Source organism: Crocodylus porosus, unplaced genomic scaffold (assembly GCF_001723895.1).
Source record: "Crocodylus porosus isolate Cpor-Errol unplaced genomic scaffold, CroPor_comp1, whole genome shotgun sequence".
Taxonomy (NCBI): domain Eukaryota; kingdom Metazoa; phylum Chordata; order Crocodylia; family Crocodylidae; genus Crocodylus; species Crocodylus porosus.
The window spans coordinates 251,050,603-251,064,897 of NW_017728886.1; positions in this window are offsets into that span (position 1 = coordinate 251,050,603).

Consider the following 14,295-nt stretch of genomic DNA (forward strand, 5'->3'; position numbering starts at 1 on the left):
CAGTAGCCAAGACTACTGCACAGTAGCATCATGTCATGGCTTCTGCCATGCAACACTATTGTGCAGTAATCTCTGGCTATTGCTCAGTCAGCAGCTTCTGTAGACACGGCCAGTACCTGGCTAGGCTGATTCAGTCATTGTGTCAGAAGAAAGGAGGATACTATTTACTGCACTGCATTAGAGTGCCCTGATGAAGAATGCCTTACATTAAAAACTTTGTCTAACTCTTTCCCACTATGCAGTTGGTTCAATAAAGATATCACTCTAAGAAATCCTTGCCTCTTGCATAATTCCTGGATCATCATGGCTACAACTTCACCCTAGGGGAAAGACACTTTTTTTTTTAGTTAAGTAAAGGCAATAATTAAAAAGAGGGGTTATTGAAAGTTCTGGATGCTCCTGTCATAAGTAATAGGAACAAAATTAAACCAGTCACTTAAACCCAGGAGTTTGTATAAAGCATTCCTAAACAATACACACTTACTGATTTAGCCACCATTAAATCACACCCACTACAACACCCAGCACAGAGAGGTCACAGGCATTCATTTCTCTCAATAGAAACTTCTGAGAAATTTCCACCACTAAAATCATTCCAGGAAAGGGAATATATAGGTGTTCATCCTGCAGTTGCCCCTTCTCCCCTGCTCTTCATGCTTTCATAGATTCATAGAGTCGGAAGGGACCTCAGTGGGCCATCTAGTCCGACCACCTGCCTGCCCCTGGCAGGCAAGAAAAGTGTCACCAACCCTGGGCTCATGTGATCCCAGCCAGGTGCCTGTCCAGTCTCTTCTTGAAGACCCCCAAGGATGGGGCGAGCACCATCTTCCCTGGGAGCCCATTCCAGATTCTGGCAACCCTGACCATGAAGAACTTTCTCCTAATGCCCAGCCTAAACCTTCTCTCTAGTAGCTCATGGCCATTGTTCCTTGTTGTTCCAGGGATGCCCTGGTGAACAGATCATCGCCTACTTCATGTTGCTCTCCGCTTATGAATTTGTACACTGCCACAAGGTCCCCTCTCAGCCTTATCTTAGCCTTTCCTTATAGGGCCTTCCCTGCAGGCCTCTAGTCAGGCAAGTGGGTCTTCTTTGGACCCTCTTCATTGGACAGGGGGCCCTGGTCTGTAGAGCAGGCAGCAGAATGGGGTGCCTGGGAAACAAGTGCAATGAACAGCAGGGCAAAGTCTGCCCTGATCCTCTGACCAGGGATCCTGGATAGGAGATGATCCAGGAGAGCAGGGAGTACCCTCACTGCTCCAGGCCCCTCTTAGACAGGTCTGGAGGGGCCTGGAGCTGTGGAGCAATGTCCCCAACCCCATTCTACCAGCTGGGAAGTCCCAATCTGGGCAAGTGTGGGAAGCACTGCCCCACTTCCTCACTTCCCTGCCAGACTAGACCAGGAGGGGACCATATAAGCATTCACTCCTGAGAAAGCAACTCTTTTGCAAGGGAGACCTTCCAGGTTGACATGTTGAAGATCCTGGAAGGGGAACATGTCCTTTGGGAGAAACTGAGTGGGTGCTTGTATGCTTGTCATTTCTACCTGGAGAATGGTAGAAATGTAATGTCTGTACATGACCAGGGATACTGTACAGGATATCCTGGTTATTTCAGAGAGGGGGTTGTGGTTGATGTGACATTGCTACATCCTAATCTAAGAATTCAGATACATAATAATGATATGTAGATTGCAAGTGACCTGGTCAATGAGGTAAAGTTACTATATGTGTTAGAATTTCTAACACATATAGTAACTTTATGTTAATATATTGATCTAATCTAATAGCAGGTTGTTGGAAAAACAAGCACTGAAGTAACACAGGCTGGGTTGTAGTACAAAGTCCTACCAGAATTGTTCTGTCAGCTAGAAGTATGAAAAAAATCAGACACTGTAGCTCATATAGCTGTGCCTGCAATCCCTTGTTGTGGACACCCCCATGCTGACACTAGAGGGCTGACAATGAAGCACAGAATGACTCCTTCCTTTGGCATACACTGTCTCTTCTAGGGGCTTTACCAACCCAGCTGTGCTGACGTAGTTCTGTAATGTAGACAGGGTCAAAATGAAAGTAGATAAGCAACCTCTGAACAAAAAGCTGGGGCAATTAAGGATAAAACATATTCCCTGGCCCTGGCTGGAAGTGACGTGGCTGCTTCCTCATTCTGATAAATTGTAAACTTTCACACATGATTTTCTTCTGGATTTCAAATTGCTGAAAAGTCACCAGAACTGCAGTCATTCCCAGTTTTGGCCCATTTCTCTTCAAAACAACTGTTTGCATCCATTTATTACAAGTGCATCTTATAAATTTAATCAGAAGAAACGCTCTCTTAATTGCTTAAGTCAAAATAATCACATTCCAGGCTTAGTTAAATCAAATATTATTTAGCAGTTTTAAAAATGCTAATCTGTTCAAGTAGTGTGTTTGGGATCAAAAGGCAGGCACATCTAATCTGGGCTAAATGAAACAACCCAAGCCTCTTAACAAATGTTTAATGACAATGCTTGCAAATTAGCATCAGGGATGGTCTCTTCCTTTCTTCTTCCCCTTCTGGTTCCTGCAGTTTAAGGTTTAGTATGGGCAAGCAAAATGGAAAGCAAATAACAGAATGCTCCATAAGACTGAGGCCACACACAGCCGACTCAGAAGTTGTCTTCCTGATAACAAGTTGCTTTCAGTCTGGATAATGCTTGGAATCCAGCACCTTCTGGCTCATGCCAAATAGTCAGTCATTGTGTGGCTTTACTTTGATATATTTAACCACTTCCACAGATTTGCCTAACACCAAGGAGTGTTTTGTTGCAAATGGTTTTCTGTGAATGATGCAATAATTGCAATTTTACAGGCAGCACAATCCTTTTGATTCTTGCAACAAGACCCTTTCTTTCTGCCCACCAAGCAGCTGTGTCTTTGGAGCAAAAGGAGACAGGCCCCATTCAATAGCATGCTCTTTGAAAACTACAAAGATGAAGTCTTGCTTACCTGTGGTTAGGGTGGTTATTTGTCTGGTTTTATAGAGGACAGCACAGTTTTCTGCTACTCTGTCCTATTGATACAAAACTGGATGCCTTTATGTCCTCTGTTTTTCTCTGCAGACTTCCACCAGTCTGATATAAAGGCATCCGGTTTCATATCAATAGGACAGAGGACAGAGTAGCAGAAAACTGGGCTGTCCTCTATAAAAATGGATGAATGGCCACGCTACCTGTGGTTTATCTTGGGATTAGTCTGTACACGGGCAGCAGGGCTTTTACACCCCTGCTTTTATCAATTAAATTTCAAAATGTGATAAGTTCAACAAGTCTGGGCAATGGCAGGTGACTTGTGAAATCAAGGGGCAAAGGTTCTTGAAAGGCATATTTCAAATAACATCACATTGAATGTCATTTTCTTAGGCGGGCATATGACAGTGCTGTCAGACAGAAGGAAGCTTTTCCCCTTTGTTCCTTGTTTTTTTCTGCTTTTCTGAATCAATCCCAGCCATAGCAGTTCTTGGTGGCAGTTCTTTGCTGAATTCCTAAACCTTTCTACAGTCAGTGATTATGGAGGACCTAGCTTACGATGCCATCAAGGTTTTGTGTCAGAGGTAATTTTTTTGGTTTGCAAAGTTAATTGCTTTCTTTTGTAAAACAATCAACAGGTTTTTCAGGACCTTTTCTGTGATTTCCCTGAAATATCTGCACAGCTTGTAGGTGCTGCAGCATGAGAATACTACTCCAAAAAAGGCACATTGGTTTCAGGCATCAGTGTTAAACTCAAACTGATAAAGCTGCTTTCCTTACATTTTCAATCTGAAACTTTTTGTAACTGTGGGCATATCTACGTGGCCTCCAGACTGCTGTAGATACCACTGCAGTGATGATCTTGGAACGTCACTGGGCAAATGCTTACTGCTTCATGTGTGCTTATTGGTGAATCACTCTAAGCAGTTACATCACATCCATTTTGGCAGTAATGCATGTGGAAGGGAGTACTGTAGAATCACAGTCATAGAAAAATGGGGTTGGGAGGGACCTCAGGAGGTCATCTAGTCCAACCCCCTGCTCAAAGCAGGACCATCCCCAACTAGATCATCCCAGCCAAAGCTTCACTGAAAAGTTGCCCAGCACGGTTCTTTGACAGTGCAGATTTCCTCCAGTGTTTCTTTTTTCCATATCTTGATACGTTACTTTTTCAAAATACCAGTCCAGGCTGCATTTACCAACAATACGTGCACCGACCCAGCAGGCACGACTCAAACCAGAAAGAAGTCTACAACTGAAGAAGCACTAGTCCAAACTCCAATCCATATATTTTGCCTGCAGAAGTTCATGGGAGCACATGAGAAGCCTGTGAGGATAGGAGCACTGCATAGAAGCCAGGGACAACAGCTGGCTGTAATAATCCTTTAGGTCATCGGTGCAATGGCTTATCAGCCATAGTTGCCAGCATTCTCACTGCTTGTGTCAATGTCTAGTGCAAATTTAACAGTGTGAGAAGGAAAGAGGATAATATTCTTTCCTGGAAGCCTTTCCCAAGTAGTCCTCTCGCGTACAGAACTCCCATCATATTCATACAAAAACTGTGGGATCCTATTGCCTTCATTTTTCTTTATATTCTTCTTTTATTCAAACACTAGAGAAGTGTAGGTGTGTGTTTTCATAAATTCTGTCCTTTCCTTATACAACTTCTTTTTTAAGATATCTGTTGCTATTCAGCGCTCAGGACTAGGGCCTAAACTGGCAATAATTGGTGTGAGCTCCATCAAAAGTCATTAGCACCATGTCAGTTTATATCAGTTTCCCATATATGCTGTATGAAGGCATAAGCTATGGCCACTTAGCTGCTACTAAGAGCTACTTAGTATTTGGAAAGGCATCTTATATGCAGAATGAAAGGAGGCAGCTTTGACTAATTCTCTGCTTGCCAGCTATTTAATACATTACAGCTCTGGTTTCAGTTTTAAATTTAGATTTACAAAGAAAAGGATTCCTGACATTTTGGTCAGTTTTTTCCCCCGTGCCTGTATTCCCACTTCATCTCACATTTCCTCAGTTCATTACAGCAACCCCTGCTATGACAGGATAAAGCCAAACACAAAAAGCCCTTTCACGGCTACTTCACTTCAATATCTATTTTTGAGAAAGCAACTGAAATGAAGCAGCATGACTCTCCAATTCAGTTTTTCCTGCTTATCAACAACTGGATTGACAAGGCTGAGGTACAGACAGAAACACTGTCACTTTTAGATTAAACACCACACTGGGACTTAAATTCAGACTGAAAGGAGTGCAACCAGAATATAAAATGTATTTAATGTATATGCCAGATGAGGACAACTATCCTCTGCTCCTATGAATAAATTGTTATTGGAAAGGCTGCTTCTGTAGCATGGAAATAATTTGGTCATGGTAACCTACAAAAGTGCAGTTGCTGCTTTAACACCAGGTGATTCAAGACTGTATCTTTAAATTTCTTTGTGCTGGCACAACCCACCTTTCTTCTATTCTAAAGCATATGGAGGAATGATTATTTGCTACTGGGCACATCTACACATGCAATTAATGTGAATCAGTAAATTCTGGCATGTTATTGACTTTATTGCTCCTGGGCGTGTCATTTGAATGTGGACCTGGGACCACGGCACATTGAGCCAGCTCAGAGCACCCCTGGCTGGCAGAGGGTCCCAGAGGTCAGCCTGCCAGCCTGGTGCTGCTCTTGCCCAAATCAGCATGCGGCAGGGGGGCTGACTGGAGCATGGGGTTGTTTCAGTGTGGAGCTAGCTGACAGGCAGTCCCCACACTGAAACATCCTTGTGCCCCAGCCAGCTGGGTCAGCATCTACACATGTGCTGTTGCACAACAAAAAAACCTGCAGAAGGGTAGTTTTTAGTTTACTGGGGCCAAATAGGGCTGAACATATAGATGTAGAGACATTTTCTGCAGAGCTAATTGGTAGTTCCACAGTAAACATCTTGTGTAGCTGTGTCCACTGTGGCTCATAAAATATGGAACTTTCTCTTCCTAGACATGCAACTCAGCTCATCCAGCTTAAACGACTATGAAGTCAATAAATCAAAAGTTCATGTTTTCCTTGTCCAGCACAAGGACAAGGAAACTGTTACTGGACATGTCTATATGTGAATATTAATGTGACACAATAAACTCCAGCGCAGTTTATTGCTCCTGGGCACGGAGTTTACACGTGCACCTGGGAACATTGAGCAAGGGTGGTGCAGCCCTGGCTGGCAGGGGGCCCAGGGGTCAGCCTGCCAGCCCACAGCTGCTCCAACCTGGCTCAACATGCTTCAAAGGGACTGGTTGGGACATGAGGGTGTTTCAGTGCAGGACTAGCTGGCAGGCAGTCCCTGCACTAAAGCACCCACATACCCCAGCCAGCCCCATCAGCATCTACATGTGCATTGTAGCATAGTAAATAGCTCTGCCATAGGATAGTATCTGGCAATATTAACCTACAGTGGAGTTAATTATTTTACTCCAGCCTACGTATAGACCTCCATGTGTAGACCAGTGACACTTTACTGCAGAGCTAATTAGTCAACTGCAGTAAGCATTTTGTGTAGATGCACTCACTGAAACTGAAGGGTAGAAAATCCAAAATGGACACAGAGACTGTGTCCGCCCAAGGGCAGATGTTTGTTTCCCTGGAGACAAGAAGCAGTGGCACACCTTGTGTTGCTGCTTCTTGTCCCTGGGGAATGCCTGTGCCATGCGTGCTCTGAGGCACAGCATGTTACCCCGGTGGGGTAGGGGAGGCAGGGGCCAGCAACTGTGTTGGTCCCAGCAACCTTATCTGGGTTCCTGGGGGCTGGGTGCAGTCATGATGCTGCAGCCATGACACTCCTGTAGCTGAGAGCTTGCCAGCAGCTGGAGTGTTGCTCTGGCCAGCCAGGCTCTGGATTTGGGCAGCACATGTACTTGCCACATGCGCCACCCCACTTTTTTTTCTGCATGGGTTTTTTTGACCTCAGGGTTAAAAAAAACTGCCACACTGCAAGGTAGCAGAGCAGGGAATGTCTGAATGTACTGCGCTCATCTGGACACAGCCAGAAAGTCTTTTTTTACACAGGGTGGAACTGGATTTTGCCACTTATCGTCACAGGTATTGGTGGATCCAGGGTCCTGGTGAGGGGGGTGTAGTCACACCCCCTTCAGTGGTGTTGTGTACATGCAGTGAAGAGAGCTCACAACCAAACAGCTAAAGTGGGGTGTGATCACCCTCCCTCTGATCTTCCCCTGATTACAGGATTCTAATCCTTCTTGGCTCTTCCTAAATTCTTAGCCTCAATGGCAATCCTAAAGCTAAGAATTAAGTAAGAGCCAAAGAAGGATTAGAATAGACAATATATCTTATGGAGGACATGAATCTCCATAGATATAGTAGTTGCTGTGAAAAATGATTTTGGAGAAGATCCAAAACTTTGTGGATAGGTATAAACCAATCTTTACTAAGGATTGGGGTGCAGCCTTTATGAGGGGCTTATTTCTCCACATCTGCCTACTATGGCATTCCTTCCATCTTTCCATGTAATACCTGGTGCTGACCATGGTCAATGGCAGAAGACTGTAGTAGATGGACCTTAGATCTTATCCAGCAAATCCTAAATTTCTAGCTCCAAAACCTCTTGGGTGCTATTGGAAAAGTAAAGATTGGAGGGGTTCACGATGAAAGAGACCTAACTGTAGGTGAGTACTACAGAGCACTAAACCAAGGGGAGGAACTCAGCTCCATCTATAAACTCACTAGGGGGGACCAGAAGGGTTTGGGAGAGACCTTGTTTCCCCTAGGGCCCCTGGCATAACAAGGAATAACGGCCACAAGTTGCTGGAGAGTAGGTTTAGATTAGACATCCGTAAGAACTACTTCACAGTCAGGGCAGCTAAGATCTGGAACCAACTTCCAAGGGAAGTGGTGCTGGCTCCTACCCTGGGGGTCTTTAAGAAGAGGCTTGATGCCTACCTGGCTGGAGTCATTTGAGCCTAGTTTTTCTCCTGCCCAGGCAGGGGTTCAGACTTGAAGATCTACAAGGTACCTTCCAACCCTCCTTCTATGATTCTATTATTCTATGAATCTAAGTTCGCCTGAGAACTGACAGAGGCTGTGCGTGCATGGGACATGGTTGTCATGGGTAACTTCAATTACCCGGACATCTCTTGGTAGGAACACTTGGCCAGGTTGGCTCAGTTGCATTCCTTTCTGACCTGCATCAAAGAGCTTTTTTTGATTCAGGAGGTGCAAGGGCCAACCAGAGGTAATGCTCTTCTAGACTTGGTCTTGGCCAAAGGAAACAACATGGTGACTGCCTTAAACATAGAAGGCAGCCTAGGCAACAGTGACCATGAAACCATCATGTTCACTGTCCATCACAAGGCAGACAAACCAGATAGCAGGGCTGAAGTTTTGGACATCAAAAATGCAACTTTCTACAAGCTCATGTCACTAGTAGGGGAAGTGCTGTGGAACCAGGGACTGAAGGCAAAAGGATTACATGAAGGGTGGTCGTTCCTTAAGAACACAATCCTTAAAGCGCAAAGGAAGTTCATTCCCATGTGGAGGAAAGGCAGCTGGGAAGCCCTCTTGGCTAAACAGGGAAATCACAGTCCTCTTAAGAAAGAAGAAAGAGTCATACAAACAATGGAAACTCGGGGCATGCCCCAAGAAGGACTATACAATAATGGCCTGTATTTCTAGGGAATAGGTTTAATGGGGTAAGACAACAAGAAGTCCTTCTTTAGGTATGTAGGGAACAGGAGAAAAACAAATGGGAGTGTGGGACCACTTCTCAACAACTCAGGACAGCTGGTTACCAGTGCTCAGGAGAAAGCTGAACTCCTGAATGACTACTTTGCTTCGGTCTTTCACAGGGCCATGGGGGAAAACATGCCAGACAGGGTACAGAAGGAGCAAGGTAGGAATGACTGCCTTCCTACTATCACCATAGAACTGGTGTGTGACCAATTAAAAAAGTTAGACATATATGTATCAGCAGGCCCGAATTAACTTCGTCTGAAGGTGCTGAAGGAGCTGGCTAAAGTCATAGTGGAACCCCTGGTGAAGCTCTTCCAAAACTCATGGCACTCTGGAGAGGTCCCTGAGGACTGGAAGAGGGCCAATGTTGTGCACATCTTCAAGAAGGGGAGGAGGAAGGACTCAGGTATCTATAGGGCAATTAGCCTAACTTCTATCCCAGGGAAAATCCTGGAAAAATTCATCAAGGAGTCTATATGCAAAAGGTAAGATTCTGAACGACAGCTAGCAGGGCTTCATCACAGGCAGGTCTTGTCTTACCAACCTCATCTCCTTTTATAATCAGATAATTCACCACTTTGATCTGATATCCCACAAAGTTCTCATCAGAAAACTGGAGGATCGTGAGCTTAACTGTGAGACAGTCAGGTGAGTAGGAAGCTGGCTGCAGAGTAGGACCCAGAGAGTTCTACTGAATGGATGGATCTGTGTCGTCTTGGCAAGAAGTAGCCAGCAGTGTCCCTCAGGAGTCGATGCTTGGTCCAGTGCTTTTTAACATCTTCATCAATGATTTTGATGTAGGGGTGAACAGCTCACTAGCCAAGTTCTCGGACAACACCAAGTTATGGAGAAGTGTGATCACACTTGAAAATAGGCTGCAGATACAGGTGGATCTAGACATGCTGGCAAGTTGGGAGGATTGGAACCAGATGAGGTTTAACATCGAGAAATGTAAAGTGCTCCAGTTGGGAACAAACAATTTCCTGCACACCTACAGGCTAAGCAACACCAATCAGACCAGCACTATAAATGAAAAGGACCTGGGGTAATAATGAGCCGTCAGTGGGATGTTGTAGCCAGCAGGGCTAAGAATACCCTGGCATGCATCAATTGATGAACACCCAGCAAAACCAAGGAGGTGATTCTTCCGCTCTGCCTGGCATGGTAAGACCGCAGAAGGAGTACTGCATCCAGTTCTGAGTACTGCACTTCAACAAGGATATGGAAAAGCTCAAGAGAGTCCAGAGAAAGGCCACCCATATGATCAGAAACTTGCATGGCAAACCATATGAGGAAAGGGGTGTACAACTGGTACACCTATATCAGAGGTGTACAACTGTTCCCCAGGGTACCCTTGGGGAAAACCAGAAGCAATGGTCACAAACTCCTGGAAGACTGTTTCAGGCTCAACATTAGGAAAAACTTCTTCACAGCTAGTGTGTCCAGACTGTGGAAAAAGCTTTCTCCAGAGGTGGTGCAATTGCCTACCCTGGAGATCTTGAAGAGGAGACTGGATGGTCACCTTGCTGGTGTCACTTGACCCCAGTTGTCTTCCCTGCTTGGTGCAGGGGGCTGGACCCAATGATCTTCTGAGGTCCCTTCCAGTCTTACAATCTATAAATCTATGAATTGACCTAATTCTTTTCCCACTAAAGTCAACTCAGATTTTGAGTTCTAAGAATTGCATTTCTTAAAAATGATTACAGCTGACCTACAGTTGCCTACTAATACCACTCCAATACCCCAAGGCAACCTTTGTTCAAACAGCTCAGTTCAATTTACAGTTTAGGATTCATGGTTCTGATATTTCATGTGCTATGTTTGGTGGAATGCAATTGCCACCAATGAAACAAAAACACAAACTTAAGGTTTTTACTGAATTAGGGCCTAAATTCATAGTTTCATAGTTTGATAGTAGCTAGGGTCAGGAGGAACCTGAACAGATCATCTAGCCTGACCCCCTGCCACAAACAGGAATGAATTCTGGGTTCACAAGACCCCAGACAGGTGATCATCAGACCTTCTCATGAATTTGCTCAAGGTAGAGGCAAGGACCACTTCCCTGGGAAGTTGGTTCCAGATTTTGGCCACCCTAACTGTAAAATATTGCCTTCTGATTTCTAACCTAAACCTATTCTCCATCAGCTTATTACCATTGCTCCTCGTCACCCCAGGTAGTGCTGGAGAGAAAAGGGCTCTACCTATTTGCTGTCAATCTCCCCTGATGAGTTTGTAGGCAGCCACCAGATCCCCCCTCAGCCTCCTCTTGCTGAGGCTGAACAGGTTCAGGTCCCTCAGCCTCTCCTCATAGGGCCTGTCCTGCTGCCCTCGCACCAAGCGAGTGGCCCTCCTCTGAACCCTCTCCAGGCTGGTCACATCCCTTTTGAAGTGCAGCACCCAGAACTGGACGCAGTACTCCAGCTGTGGCCTGACCAGTGCCACTTAGAGGGGGAGTATCACCTCTCTGGATCGGCTTGAGATGCACCTTTGGATGCATGACAAGGTATGGCTGGCCTTGCCTGGCATTGGCAGGTCATATTCATCTTGGAGTCCATAATGACTTCAAGATCCCTTTCTGCCTCTGTGCTTTCAAGAGGGGAACTCCCCAGCCTGTATGTGTGCTGTGGAGTCCTTCTTCCAAGGTGCAGCATCCTTCATTTGTCTACATTGAACCCCATCCTATTCTCATCTGCCCACTTTTGTAGTCTGTCTAAATCTAGTTGCAGCCTTCAAAAGGCTCTCTCGCCCCAAATCTTAGTGTCATCAGCAAACTTGGACAGCGTGCTTTTCACCTCCTCGTCCAAGTAGCTGATGAAGATGTCAAAGAGTGCAGGCCTGAGGACCGAGCCCTGGGGAACCCCACTGCCCACATCTCGCCAGGTTGAGTACAACCCGTCCACCACTACTCTCTGGGTGCGCCCCATCAGCCATTTTTTTAGCCATCCAACTGTGCAGGCATCAATGCCACAGTCACTTAATTTATTGATGAGGATGGGGTGAGAGACGGTGTCAAAGGCTTTTTTAAAGTCCAGAAAGATTACGTCCACGGTGTCACCATCATCCAAGGATTTAGTCCTGCTCCCACTAAAGTCAATAAAAGTCCTGCCATTGCAGAGAAGATGTACAGTCCAAAAGGTAAGGTACCAATCTGATGTTCTGAGACCTTTCCCTTCCACAGATGTCCTGTGTACCATTGGCAAGTCTTATTTTCTCCTTGCCTCAGAACTCCATTCATAAAATGGGGATAATTATATTTCCCTACTTCACAGAGGGGTTGTATAGATAAATAGGCTAAAAAACTATAAGAGTGTGAAATTCACTAGGCAACATATTCACAAAAAGCAGTTTAACTGGCTTTATGAAGAACTGAGAGGGGAAAACACCCTGTTTATTTATGCCTTGAATATACATCAGCTAGGAACTTCAGTTGCTCTGGAGTATCAAATTCAATCTATGGAGTTCACCAAATTCCAATTGCATTTATTCTCAAGAGCCTGAAGGTTGAATTTAAGCCACCACACCTTTCTCAGTCTACATTGACATAGCCACTGACTTCCTGGGGAGGTCTACACATAGTTAAAGAGTAGCTTTTATGTGTTAAGAAATTAGTTTGTTATTTGTCATTTCAGTACTTTGTCACATTCAGCATTTCGGAGTAGGGAAATATGCTCCTCGTCAAGAGAAGCAAATATGCTTCTGGTCTTTCCTTTCTCTTCTCTCTCCATCCTCTGTTTTTCCCTTCTTTCCAATCTTTGTACATTTCCTTAGTTCTTCTCTTTCCCTCTTAGCTCTGACCCCATTCCCCAGCAAAATTAAATAGTCCATGGTAACTGCAAAATGGTATTTTGGGACTAAAGTTACTGATGCAAGCTAAACTCTGCAGGGCAGTTTTAACTTTCCTATAAGTATATCCATACACAAAAAAGTATATTGATTTAGTTAAACGGGTGGAACATAACACTTTTAGGTAAATCCATACAACCCCTGGTTTAGACTTGAATGCTGGTGGTATTCAACTAAGATTAATGCTAATGGGGCAGTTTATCTCTGTTTCCTGCAGACCCAGTTTAGTTATTTTCAGCTCCCATTTGTAAAATTTACTTTACAAGTCTGAGGCCCAAGGTCTAGTACTTACAGTATATAGAAACATTAGTTTCTGTGCAATTCCAATAGTCACATGCACCACACAGAACACTAACCTCTTACATAGTATAATACTCTTACTTTAGGACAGTTTCTCCCAGTAAAAATCATTAAGTACCTTGTTTTTAAGCTACTACAGTTTGTTTTTGTCTTCAATTTTTTTTTCCTGCACCCTCTATTTTTGGAGCTAAGAAAAGTGGGACAGTGATTGAATAGGGGATCATGACCCTACAGTACTGTGGGAGAGGAAATGTAATAATAATCAACACAGAAGTAGTAATAATTTTTAATCTTTTTGGCGTGAAATGCCCAGAGACCTCCAGGCACCTTAACAAAATACACAAAAAGCAATAATAAGAACAAGGCAACATGCCATAATATTACCATAATACCAGAGGAACTGAGCAGAAGCAACAATATAATCTCTGCTCCTACTCCTGCTGCCCCACCTGAATTAAAATACATGCACAGAAATCGCAAAGGTAAAATCAAATAACTAGAAATGCAAGTTCAAAGGAACAGTACATGAACAAAGGGAAGAGTCCAGAAGAAAGTACAGTTTTATTCATTTCTTTGTGTACTGACTCATTCTATGTCAGTTATTTCAACATTTTCAAAGCCGGCCATTCCTTTGGCATGCTTTCAGTTTCAGGGAACAAGCAAATAGTTTAGCCCCAAGTTTTGAAACTTGCCACAAAGTCTCTGTCCCAGTGTAACTCCATGGATTTCATTCATTATCTCCCATGTATTGCCATCATGTGTAAGAGCCTTGATCAGGTCATAACTCCAGTGTACTCACATTATAGCAATAAACATCAAGACAATTCCAGATAGCAACAAGCTTCCCTAGTGGAAGGTGTTAAGTGTATGCTGCTAATTTGTAACTGCATAACTATTGGGTGTATCTTCAGCCTTAACACTCTCTGTCATAGGATAGTACTTGTATTTATAAGTACTAACCTGAGGGCAAGTTAAGCAGCTTCCTGTGGCCTAATTGGGCTACACCTATAGATGTTGAGACTTTACTGCTGAGCTAATTAGGGAACTCCATAGGGAAACATCCCATGTAGTTGAGCCCAATATGAATTGAGTAAAACTAAAGATGCTAATTTCTACCAGCCACTTGCCTACCACAGACTGATTTAGACTTCCACAGTATCCTCCTAGAGCTCTGATAGGATCTTATTGGAGGATCAGGGCCCAGTTTAATCAAGGAAGGATGTACAATATGCATTCATTTTTACATTAAATTGATTTTCAAAACAGCAAGGAGTCAAGGTTCAAAGAGCAACTTCAATAATACCCTGAGCAAGTGCAAAGGATAAACACAGTTTCATAGATTCATAGACATTAGGGCTGGAAGGGACCTCGGGAGATCATCTAGTCCAGCCCCCTGCCCAA